The sequence below is a fragment of the Scleropages formosus genome, chromosome 13 (genome assembly GCF_900964775.1).
Source record: "Scleropages formosus chromosome 13, fSclFor1.1, whole genome shotgun sequence".
Lineage (NCBI taxonomy): Eukaryota > Metazoa > Chordata > Actinopteri > Osteoglossiformes > Osteoglossidae > Scleropages > Scleropages formosus.
In genome coordinates, this window is record NC_041818.1 from 7849063 (window position 1) to 7859829 (window position 10767).

A 10767-nucleotide genomic window follows, 5' to 3' on the forward strand; every position below is an offset into this window, starting at 1 on the left:
ATTCACTCCACTACAGCTCCGCACTGGTTTCTGCAATCTTTCCTTCAATTTTTGCTTCATGCTGTTCACAGCTCGATTTGACACACATTACAAGCAGATGCTTTCACAGAATCGTCCTTGATCTTCTTCTTTTCTTTATGTATGCTGGTGGGGGCATGCATCTTCTCGCATCAGATTATCCAAGTACATCACAGATGTTCTGGCTAGGTAATAAGAGAACTGTGTTGAATTTAAAAAAATAATAAAAAGAAAAATCTATTTATTTGGTCCATCCTCATCCATAAAGATATTACCAACCTAAGCGTAGAACATACCTACAAGAAGGTATATGGATTTAGATTTGAAACATCATTTGAAACTTGGAGATCTTCTACTCAAATGAACCTAGGTGGAGTAGAGAACACAGTGAATCTGCAGCCTTCACCTCCATGGGCTCTCCGCAGGTCACTTGAGTCACTGTTGCAGGTGTGGAAGGGGCTCCCAGAGATACAAATGCCTCACACGAGGTTTGTCTGGTCCTCTTAATCACGGCTGGCAAGGCGGCATGTCGCGTGTCACTGGGTGTCCCCTTTCCCGCCAAGAGCCTGCCGCTCCCAGCAGATGTTTTGCACCAATAAAAAAATCGAGCTGACATCTACAGGCTTGAACAAAGCAAAACAGACAAAGCCATCAGTACAAGGACACACTTGGTCGAGACATTAAATTATTTACAATTTAAAACATGATATAGGTATAACTGAAATGTCGCTTTAAAAGATTTTATTGCTTTTCTGAGATGCAGAAATGGTTGGTTCATGCTTTTAACTTATCATTAGTAAAAGCAGAAGAATTTAGAATTTAAATGAGTATTTAATTTCCATTTGGCTCAGGTTTTCAGATTTTTAGTCAGTTTTCTATTTTATTGATCTATAGAAATGAGCATGACATGAAGTTGGTGATTAAACATCATATGGCACTGTAATAAAAGACAGCTTACCATTGAACACATACTTACTATGCACTTATCCATTTCATGCTGCCTATAAGAATAAATATAAATTAGTCTGACTACAGTTCAGAGCATGATTTTTACAGAAAATAAAGAATTCAATTTTCTTGCTAACTACCCTGAGTCCTTCATATTTGTAAACTATTCAAACATGCAATTAATTTATATTACTGAGAAAACTAATTTATATAAGGTTCTATTAATTTAATGAATTATTTAGTTAAAATTGTACCATAATTTCTAAAATTCACAGTACATTTAGTCCAAAATTCTGCGGAATACCTCTGTGAGGACCATGCAATCACATGATGTTTTTCTGCACAAGGATCTTACAATGTTAAGGCTACAGTTACTTACCTGTTTATACAGCTGTATAATTTTACTGGAGCAGCTGAGCATAAGTACCTTACTCAAGGGTACTACAGCCAGAGACAGGGATCAAACCTCTAACCTTTGGATACAAAGGCAGCAACTCAAATCACTACACTATCAGAAATCTCGCAGAAACTTCTTTACTCATACCCACTCCTACAAAATGAATAAATCAAGTCCAACAAACAACAAATAAGACTTTTAAAGTATACTGTATGTACGTTGTAGTTTAGCAATACCCTCCATCCTCTGAGTGTTCAAAGAATATATTCATGAGTAATAAGTATAGAAAAACAGATATTCAATTACATTGCACAGTAAAATTATAATTTTTAACTTTATTTTACGTTTTTGCAGTGAGTTTAAAGTTTGACTTGTTGACAATGTGATTATAATCCCTTCTTTGTCTTTTGGGATCTGACATGTAAGGTTGATATCAACTGTAGATGGCAGTATGAGATCACACCATGATAGAGCACCAAGCGAAGATGACCCCCACATCAAGGGGCCATTTAGAGGAAAAGAGGTGGATTTTGTAAGTGACTTTGGCACATGACCCTCAGACATGTGAAGCTCAAAAAGGATGTTGACATGGGGTGTCTGAAAACTTTACTATGGTGACAAGAGCAATACCCAGACTGAGTTTAGCAGAGACAGGGAGAGACTGAGAGAATGAGGCTGGACATCAAACTGATTATGGCAAAAGATCCTGGACTTTATAAGTACTAGAGTCAATGAATTGGAACTGTGTATTATTTCATAACTTGTTATGGGGTTCTGTTTTCTAAAGCAAGACCTACAAAAGTTCAAGTGAGCACTGTGAAGATGGATCATATAACAGAAATTATCATAATCTGTACAATACAGCAGAACTGATTTCTATGCTTTATAACACTCCATCTTCATCAGTTAAGAGTGCATTTTGATTACAAACAAAGTAAATGTGAATGCAGTATCTATAGTTAAACTAGCAACTGTACCATTGGAATGCTAAAGGAAAGAAATTACTCTTAAGGCTGGATTTAAAGGCTGATAGTAAAAGATATCCCTCTTAGTAGTTGGTAGGTCATACTGGAGTTTGAGAACTTTACAACTAAAGGTGCAACCGGCTTATTAGAAGCTTTTTATTAGAAGCTCTTGCTTTTTTGTTAGAAGGAGGATTTTGAAGACAGCTCTAAATTTAATACACAGCCAGTGTGAAGGATTGATGTCATATGTCTTTTTGTAGTTTTGGTAACAGTTCTTGCAGTAGCATGTTGAATTAACTGCAGACTGGATCTAGTTTGATTTGAACAACCCATCAGTAGAACATTCTACCATAGACGAAAGCACAGACCAGCTTTTCTGTATCTTACCTAGGATAAGTGATTAAATTTATTCCTGAGATAAAACAGTACATTGTAGGTACTACAGAAGCAAGAGCTACTGAATGAGTCAGTTTCAAATGAGAAGACCAGGATTCTTATACAGCTAAAAGTAAAATTTAGTTATTGAGACATCAGAACTGACATGATTACGCTGAAGTTTTTAGAAATGCCACAGCAGTTTTTCCTGTTTAAAGTTACCACTTTGTTGACCACGACAATTTTTCTGTGCATTTTTTCTGGGGTGCAAAAATGAGAAGATTATGCAAACTCTATACACTCTGAGCTGAATTTAAACCCCATTCCCACCAAGGGTTAGTGGAGGTAATACCAAAGTTGAGTAGGGATACAATTTTCAAAAGAAGATATATGTTTTAATGGTAATGATTTTAAGGGTGTTTTGAATGCTCCTTTTAGGTAATGATGCATTTAACTATGGGATTAGCAAGAATGGAAGCTGAGATTAGAGATTTCTGCCCCTAATGTGTGATAGTGACAATTTAACAACTCTAGATCTTGAAGTAGAATGCACAATTTTTGATGTTAAGGCATCTAATAATCTTCAGATTTTGAAGTGGTCTCACTATATGTCACAATGATCTATTTTTATAGTGTACATTTATTAGCTGGTGCCTTTCTCTAAAGTGAGTTACAATATTAAGCAGTGTTAGTAAGCCACCCATGTTTACCCATTTGCACAAGTGGATGATATTGCTGGAGATTTTCATGATAAGTGCCTTGCTCAGTGGTGCAATAGTAACACTGGTTCTTCAGTACTTGACTTGTTCTTTCATGTGCAGGACCGAGGGTGTGCAAAAATTGTGGTTGCAATCCAAAGATGTGTGGAAGATGTTCAGTGGTAAACCACTGCTAGTACACTCCCTTACCTCGAAAATCATGTGAGTGTCCACTGTGCATTGAAACAGACTTGATAGCACTTAACTTACCCTACATTGCTCAAGAGTAGTGCTGTGAGAACTCACCCACCTTTGAGTGCGAGCTGATCACTCTAAGTACTCTGTTACCCACTACTTCAAATTACCATCACTTAGACACCCTTTTCTCAGAACATTCTGAAAGAATTTCTACAAAAAATACATTTATGGATAAAGCTGGCATTCAGCAACATACATTCTTTCTTCTGTATTTCACAACAAATATTAACCATCCAGGGTCCACAACTGCCTGTCCCGAGTGGGTTCGTGGCAAAGCCGGAGCCTTGCCCAGCAACTCAGGGCACAAGGCCAAGGGGAGAGGGGACACACCCAGGATGGGACACCAGTCCGTCACCAGGCACCCCAAGTGGGACTCGAACTCCAGTTCAGCAGGCAACAGCTGAACCCACCATACCGTCATACCCCTTGTTAAATACTACCTAGAAGAATCAGTTCTTAGGCTATATTGGGTGTAAGTGTGTCTGACTCCCAATTTTTTCTTTATTTATTTTTAATTTAAGACAAACAAAAAGATAATTTCACATTTTCTCAAAGAATGTAAAGACATGGCATGCTGGAAAGAAACAAACAACTGTAATCTAGCTGCCTCCAAGTCTGATAGAGGGCTTTAGTCATGCCCCTTTCACTCAAACTTCATTGTCTGGCAAACAACAGGTAGAAGAAATGAAATGGAAATGAAAAATAGAGGAATAGCTATTAACCCAAACATTTCTTTTTGTGTGATTGGAAAAATCACAGTTTATGCTCTTGACATACTTTTTGTCATTTCTGAATGTTATAATAAAAAGTTGATTTTTTTTTTTTTTTTCCAATTTGAAAATATTTGAGATTTTAAAAATTTTTATTTCATGAAGTTACTGTCTCTGTCTCTCTCTCTCTCACACACAGATAGAGACACACACAGCACCAGCAGCAGCATGATTCTCAGGAAACAGTTTACTTTGGTGTATTGTAGATTGTTCTCACAGTACCTTCAGGTGGCAAATGTATAATTTTGCTTTAAAAAAAGAAACTGTCATTTTTCCAAGCCTTCTAGAACTCTTGTAATTGCAGTCACCTTCACACACATTTATCATCTGAAACCGCTTGTCCCATACAGGGTCGCGGGGAGCCAGAGCCTAACCCGGCAGCACAGGGCGAAGGGACACACCCAGGACGGGACGCCAGTCTGTCCAAGGCACCCCAAGCAGGACTCGAACCCACAATGTCCAACCCACTGCACCTCCCCCCAACAGTCACCTTACAAAACTTTAATAAAGTGTTTAAAAATAGATAATAATTGCAAAATTAACATTAGTCTGCAACAATGCCATTGTTTTGGACTATACAGAGGTTTCTTCCATATTTATTTTGTAAACTCTCTCTTGTCTGCTGTGATCTCCTGCCTCCTGTCACTCTACCATGTTTGACCGTCATATTAATGTTGCTGACGATCACACATATATATATATATATATATATATGTGATCGTCAGCAACATCCATCAGCAACAATGACCATCGGCATGGTGACAAGTGGACATATGTCCAGCTGCCACCACACCGATGGTCATTGTACAGAGAACAGAAAAGCATTAGAGACCTTTCCAGCATTGAGACTGTAGTCTTTGCTTCAAAGTTCGTCAATACATGATGATGGAAGTAAATGTTAATGGAGGAAGAATCTTGACTTCTTAGATGAATATCTGGCAGTGCTGACAGATCACCTTGACGCTCTGGTGAAGGGCTAGATCGTTATCGTCTCCATACAAAGAACAATATTTTAAAGCAATGATTTTTAGTTTTGCAGTATGTATATAAATGCATGTTACCTGTCTGTGTGTGTGTGTACATTTACATTTACCTTTTTTATTATCACAATAACAGCAACACTGGGTCACAACAACATACAGAAACAGCACAAAGTTGTTTCTCAGAAGCAATCACCTACTGCTGTTCAGGGCCATGGCCACAAAATGCGTGCAGAGCACCTATAAGGTGAATGAATGGATTTTTTCAACAAAAAAAAAAAAATCGTCACTGAATTTTTCCATATACCATAAAAAGAAGAATATGAGAAGAATATATAACAACTGCAAAACGCTATGTTGTTAATGCCATCGAGTCAAACCATAGAGTCAAAATTTTCAGTACAGTCTGCAATATAACACAATTGCGAACTCACAGCTTTTCCATTCATGTAAGAAAGAAAGAAAGAAAAACAATATCTCCCCCCAGTCAACCTACTTACACATCTAGTCAGCCACCAACTAGTATATTTATGAGTATCAGACAGGAATATGTCGTAACTTACTAGAAATCCCCAAGTACACCCTCAGGGCCCACCACAGATAGAATACAGACACCCACCCCACACACACACAAAAAAATGAGATACATCGTAAAAGGCAGTAAAGTCTACAGATACAGATGTACATACGTAAAGATTCAGACATGTAATTCTGAAAATTAAATTGAGCATTTTTTTGCAGTCTATATATGTATAGTATATGCCTGTTGCATTATAAAAATCAATATGAAGATGTAAATATATACTCTTTTAAACTATCTCCATGATTTTGTGGAGTCTACTTGTAAGTTATGTTTCGTTTGCAACCTCAGTCTGAGAAAATGCCAAGAGTAGGGATTGTGTATTTCTCCAGTATATATTAGCAACATGGAAGTGCAGCATGTAACATTGGAGCCTCACAGTTCTTGGCATGTAGTTTTACATCTCAACTTGAATCCAGTACAGTCTGCATGCAGTTAACATGTTTGTGTGGGCTTCCTACCCCAGTCTAATGACAGGCATGGAAAAATGCAAAGGTAAACCACTTCTGCACCCTGTGTCACCTTGAAAACCATGTGAGTGATCATCAAGGGTTGACACTAAATTAGAGGCATTTACATTGACCTACTACATGTTAGAGGCTGTTAAACATTAGATCTAGTTATGATTAGAGGACTCTGGCATTCCTAATCTTGCAGGCAGTGTACTAGGTCCTGTTTTCATAGTTCATAGGGAATGACACGTAAAACTCCTGTGCAGAATACAGGACAACTGCCTTAAATGGTATCTTCTCTATGTTCCTCAATAACTTCTGAATGCACAGACTAAGGGGGGCGCGGTGGGGCAGTGGCGCAGTGGGTTGGACCGGGTCCTGCTCTTCAGTGGGTCTGGGGTTTGAGTCCCGCTTGGGGTGCCTTGCAATGGACTGGCGTCCCGTCCTGGGTGTGTCCCCTCCGACCTTATGCCCTGTGTTGCCGGGTAGGCTCCGGCTCCCCGCGACCCCATATGGGACAAGCGGTTCAGAAAGTGTGTGTGTGTGCGCACAGACTAAATAAATATACTTGCTATAAATATTTCAGTTCAATATCTGGAACACTAAGTTGGGGTATCTATCTATTAAGGTAAAGCACCCATGGATGTTATGAGAAAGTATTTCAGTTATATTTGGAGGTCTGGACATTTTTTGTTACAAATTCATTCTCTGCTATGAACCACTTAAATTAATTTGAATACACAGTGAGTACAGTTAGCTTCAAGTGCAGCAGTTGATTTAAAAAAAAAAAAAAAAACATAAAAAAAATGTAAACATCATAATCCCAGGTAACTAAATATAGCGCAAGCCAAGCAAGCAGATACATAGCACAATGCAGAGAAAAAACAAGCCCGAGGGGAAGTTTTCTACAAAAAGCGTGCTTTCGGCCCTTCAGAAATTATCCACTGTCTGAAAGTTTAGAACTACATTTGAATTAGATTCTTTTAAGGATATTACATTCAAGAACCTCAGCTCAGTTCTAATGTTCCTTTCAGAAAGTACAAGATTTACGACGATTTGGTGGGACACAGGTACACAGCTCCTTCAGGGTCAATGCTGTAAACAACCTTCTTCTTACCTTCTGTGAGCTGCACATTCAGGAACATAGCACACTGAGAATGCTGACTGCCCGATTCCACTTGCAGCTGTCTGGCACCTGGCTGGATGTTGCTAAAGTTACATAGGACATTAAATTCCAGCAATCTCACCCTCCTAGTTTGTACTTCATGTCACAGATACAGAAGAATGGCATTAGGACATGAGACACACACACACACACACACACGCTGTCTGAAAGAGCTTGTCCTGTGGAGGGCTGTAGCAAACCGCAGTGTAACCCGGCAACACAGGGCACAAGGCTGGAAGGGGAGGGCTCATATCATATCCAGGACGGGACGCCAGCCAGTTGCATGGCACACCAAGCAGGACTCGAATCCCACACCTACCAGAAAGCGAGAGTCGGCCAAATCCGCTGCGCCACTACATCCCTCTAGGCATAAGGCACTTAAAACAAATTACTAATGCACCAATGGGAGGGCTAATAATGCAGGATTTAACTTTTTTATTGCTGAGTATGTTGTATGAAAATATATTATTGAAGTTGAATTGAAGTTTACCACATTTCATAACTTTTAATGTTATGAAACGGTAATATTTATCCCATCACATGATCTGAATGTGTGAAACCATAGAAGGGAGCACTATTTGCCATGAGATCAGAGTATTATTCTAAATCAAATTCTGAAAATTGTTAAAAAAAAAAAAAATCATGTATCCTTTTTAAAACAGCCACAGACTTAATCAGGAAGAATTCAGAAAGGCAATTTAACACTATTCCTATTACCAATAGTGGCTTTATGACCTTTTTCAATAATAAATTAGATACCATTAGAATGTCAATTATAACGCTTACCTCAACCTTTCTGAGAGAACAGGTCAAGCTCTAGTTTCGCTACTTTTGATACAACGACGCAGTGTGCGCACAGCTTAAGTATATTCAATATAATATAATAACTACAGAGAACATTATGGTGCTAATTCATACTATTCATACAATTCATACTATTCATAGAGACCAAACTACCAGCTGTCCTCTGAACCCAGTACACACCAAATTCTTAAAAGACTCAATTTCCATTCTTGCAGAACCTTTAGTTAATATTATTAATACTTTCTTATTCTACAGCAGTATTTCAAATGATTTTGAAATTGCTGCTATTACACCTTGTAGAAAAAAAAATGGGCATAGACTGGAATGTACTTTCTGTATAAACTAGACGCAAATTTCAAACTTGCCACTTTGGTTGATAAGAGTAGCTTAACAAATTCAAAATTGCCTCAATCAGAAACACATATTCCAAAATTTTTGATGTGGTCTTAACCCTGGTCACACCACAGAAGTAGTAATCCATTTTATAAATGATACTTTAATTTAATCTGTTGCTGAAAATAGTTCAGTTACGTTGTTGGACTTAAGCTCAGCATTTGATACTGTTGACCACAGTGTTTTACTTAATACCTTGAAAATTTGTCTGGAATAGCAAGACTTGCCCTTTAGTGGTTCGGCTCATACTTATCAAATCATCAACAACAGCACCCCTTCTTTCTTGTGAAAGGTTAAATATGGTGACCTCCAAGTTTGGGTCTGTTGCTGTTCTCACTATATATGCTGCCACTGGGGTATATTATTTGAAAACATAATATTAACATTCATTTTTAGGTTGACATTGCATTCATTCATTTAGCTGACACTTTTCTCTATTGTAACAAGCTGTGTTACCCTATGTCTCAGCAAGAAAATGTTTATTGTAAATAGTTGGATTCTGGGTAAAATGTGAAATGTAAGTGTTCAACCGCTGGGGGGACTTACGGGGAAAATAATGGGGTAACCATGTTTGTGAGTAAGCAGAGAAAACACTTGGGGATGCTGAACAGGCTAGAAAGGCTGGTTTGAGGCATAGGTCTTCTTGAGAAAAGGGGGTCCTTTGAGTGAGAGCATTATTTCCTTGTCTGTGGGTGTTCTAATAAAATGTTCATTATAAATGATGCCTGTGTGTCCTTCTTTTTACCTTCTCTAAACCCCAGTGCTACATGCTACACTATTATGTAATAATTTTTCTATGTTTCTGTCTAACCTAAGGAGTGCTTATCTGGTTTATCACTAGCTAATTGCTTCTTTGATTTACAACAGTGGATTAGCTGTAACTAATCTGTGAACACTGGTAAAACTGAAGTATGTATGTGGGTGGGAATGCTATGTCCAATAAACAATTAATGTCCCTTCTAAATTAAGACTAATTAAGTTTTGCTTCCTCCAATTGCATGTTTTATTTTATTTTACTCTATCTCTGACTTTCATGCTCCTACATTATCAAGGTCTTGTTTCCCTAAAATTTATATTTATGCATTTAGCAGACACATTTCTCCAAAGCAATGAAAACCTCAGAGAAAAATACAATGAGTCCATTACATCAACAAAAGGAGAGATTGGAATGGAGAACCATGATTCTAGAGTACAGCTAATTTGTCCAAATCCATCATATGGACCAGTATATATGACACTGCAATGGTCCCAGACCATGGCCCAGCAGATCAGGATCACGCTAAGAGCTTGAAGCTAAGAGTAGTTATGAAGGGAGCTGCACCACACACTCCATTCGCGGAATCTCACTAAGTCAACTGTCCCCACTCCAGTTGCGATCTGCTCATCCTGTTTCGATCTCAGTCAAGACCTTTGACCTGGATTTTGGATCTCCCGCACACAATGAAGCAACTACTGTAAACAAAAACTGCCCTTGGGTCCAAACTCTCTCTTTCTGCTTCCTCTGTGTACGGCACACATGAGTAGCTGCATAAATAAAACTTATCTAATCACAAAATTGTTAAATCCAAAATTAAATTATTAAATTCTCTACATGAGAAAATAGACAAATTAGAGGGCTTTTTATCTAGATGAGATGCGGAAAAGCTGATCCATGTCTTTATCTCGAGCAGAAATGATTACTGTAATTCTCTATTAACAGACTGTCCGTATCAGACTGTGTCCAGCCTTCAGGTGATTCAGAATGCTGGTGCTGGGATTGTTACTTACACAAGGAAAAATTACCTTTTGACAAGGATTCTTAAGTCACTACACTGGCTTCCTGTTAAATTTAGAGCAGATTATAAAATTCTCTCCTTATTTAAATGATTTCCAACTTACCTTATTGATATCACCCCTAAATTCCTGATTGTTGTTCTCAGTCATTAGGTGGTGAATATCTCGAAATACACAAACATTGTCTGAAA

At 38.1% G+C, this 10767-nt stretch overlaps 1 long non-coding RNA gene across 1 annotated transcript; it reads right to left on the reverse strand.

Annotated features, from left to right (window-relative positions):
- Nucleotides 1-436: 436 nt before the first annotated feature.
- On the reverse strand, nt 437-7635 carry LOC108925393 (uncharacterized). Its single transcript, XR_001965402.1, has 3 exons — nt 7559-7635; nt 995-1019; nt 437-641 (listed from the first exon to the last, which is right to left on the reverse strand). It is a non-coding gene; the product is annotated as an uncharacterized LOC108925393 (long non-coding RNA).
- Between the last annotated feature and the right edge of the window lie 3132 nt (nt 7636-10767).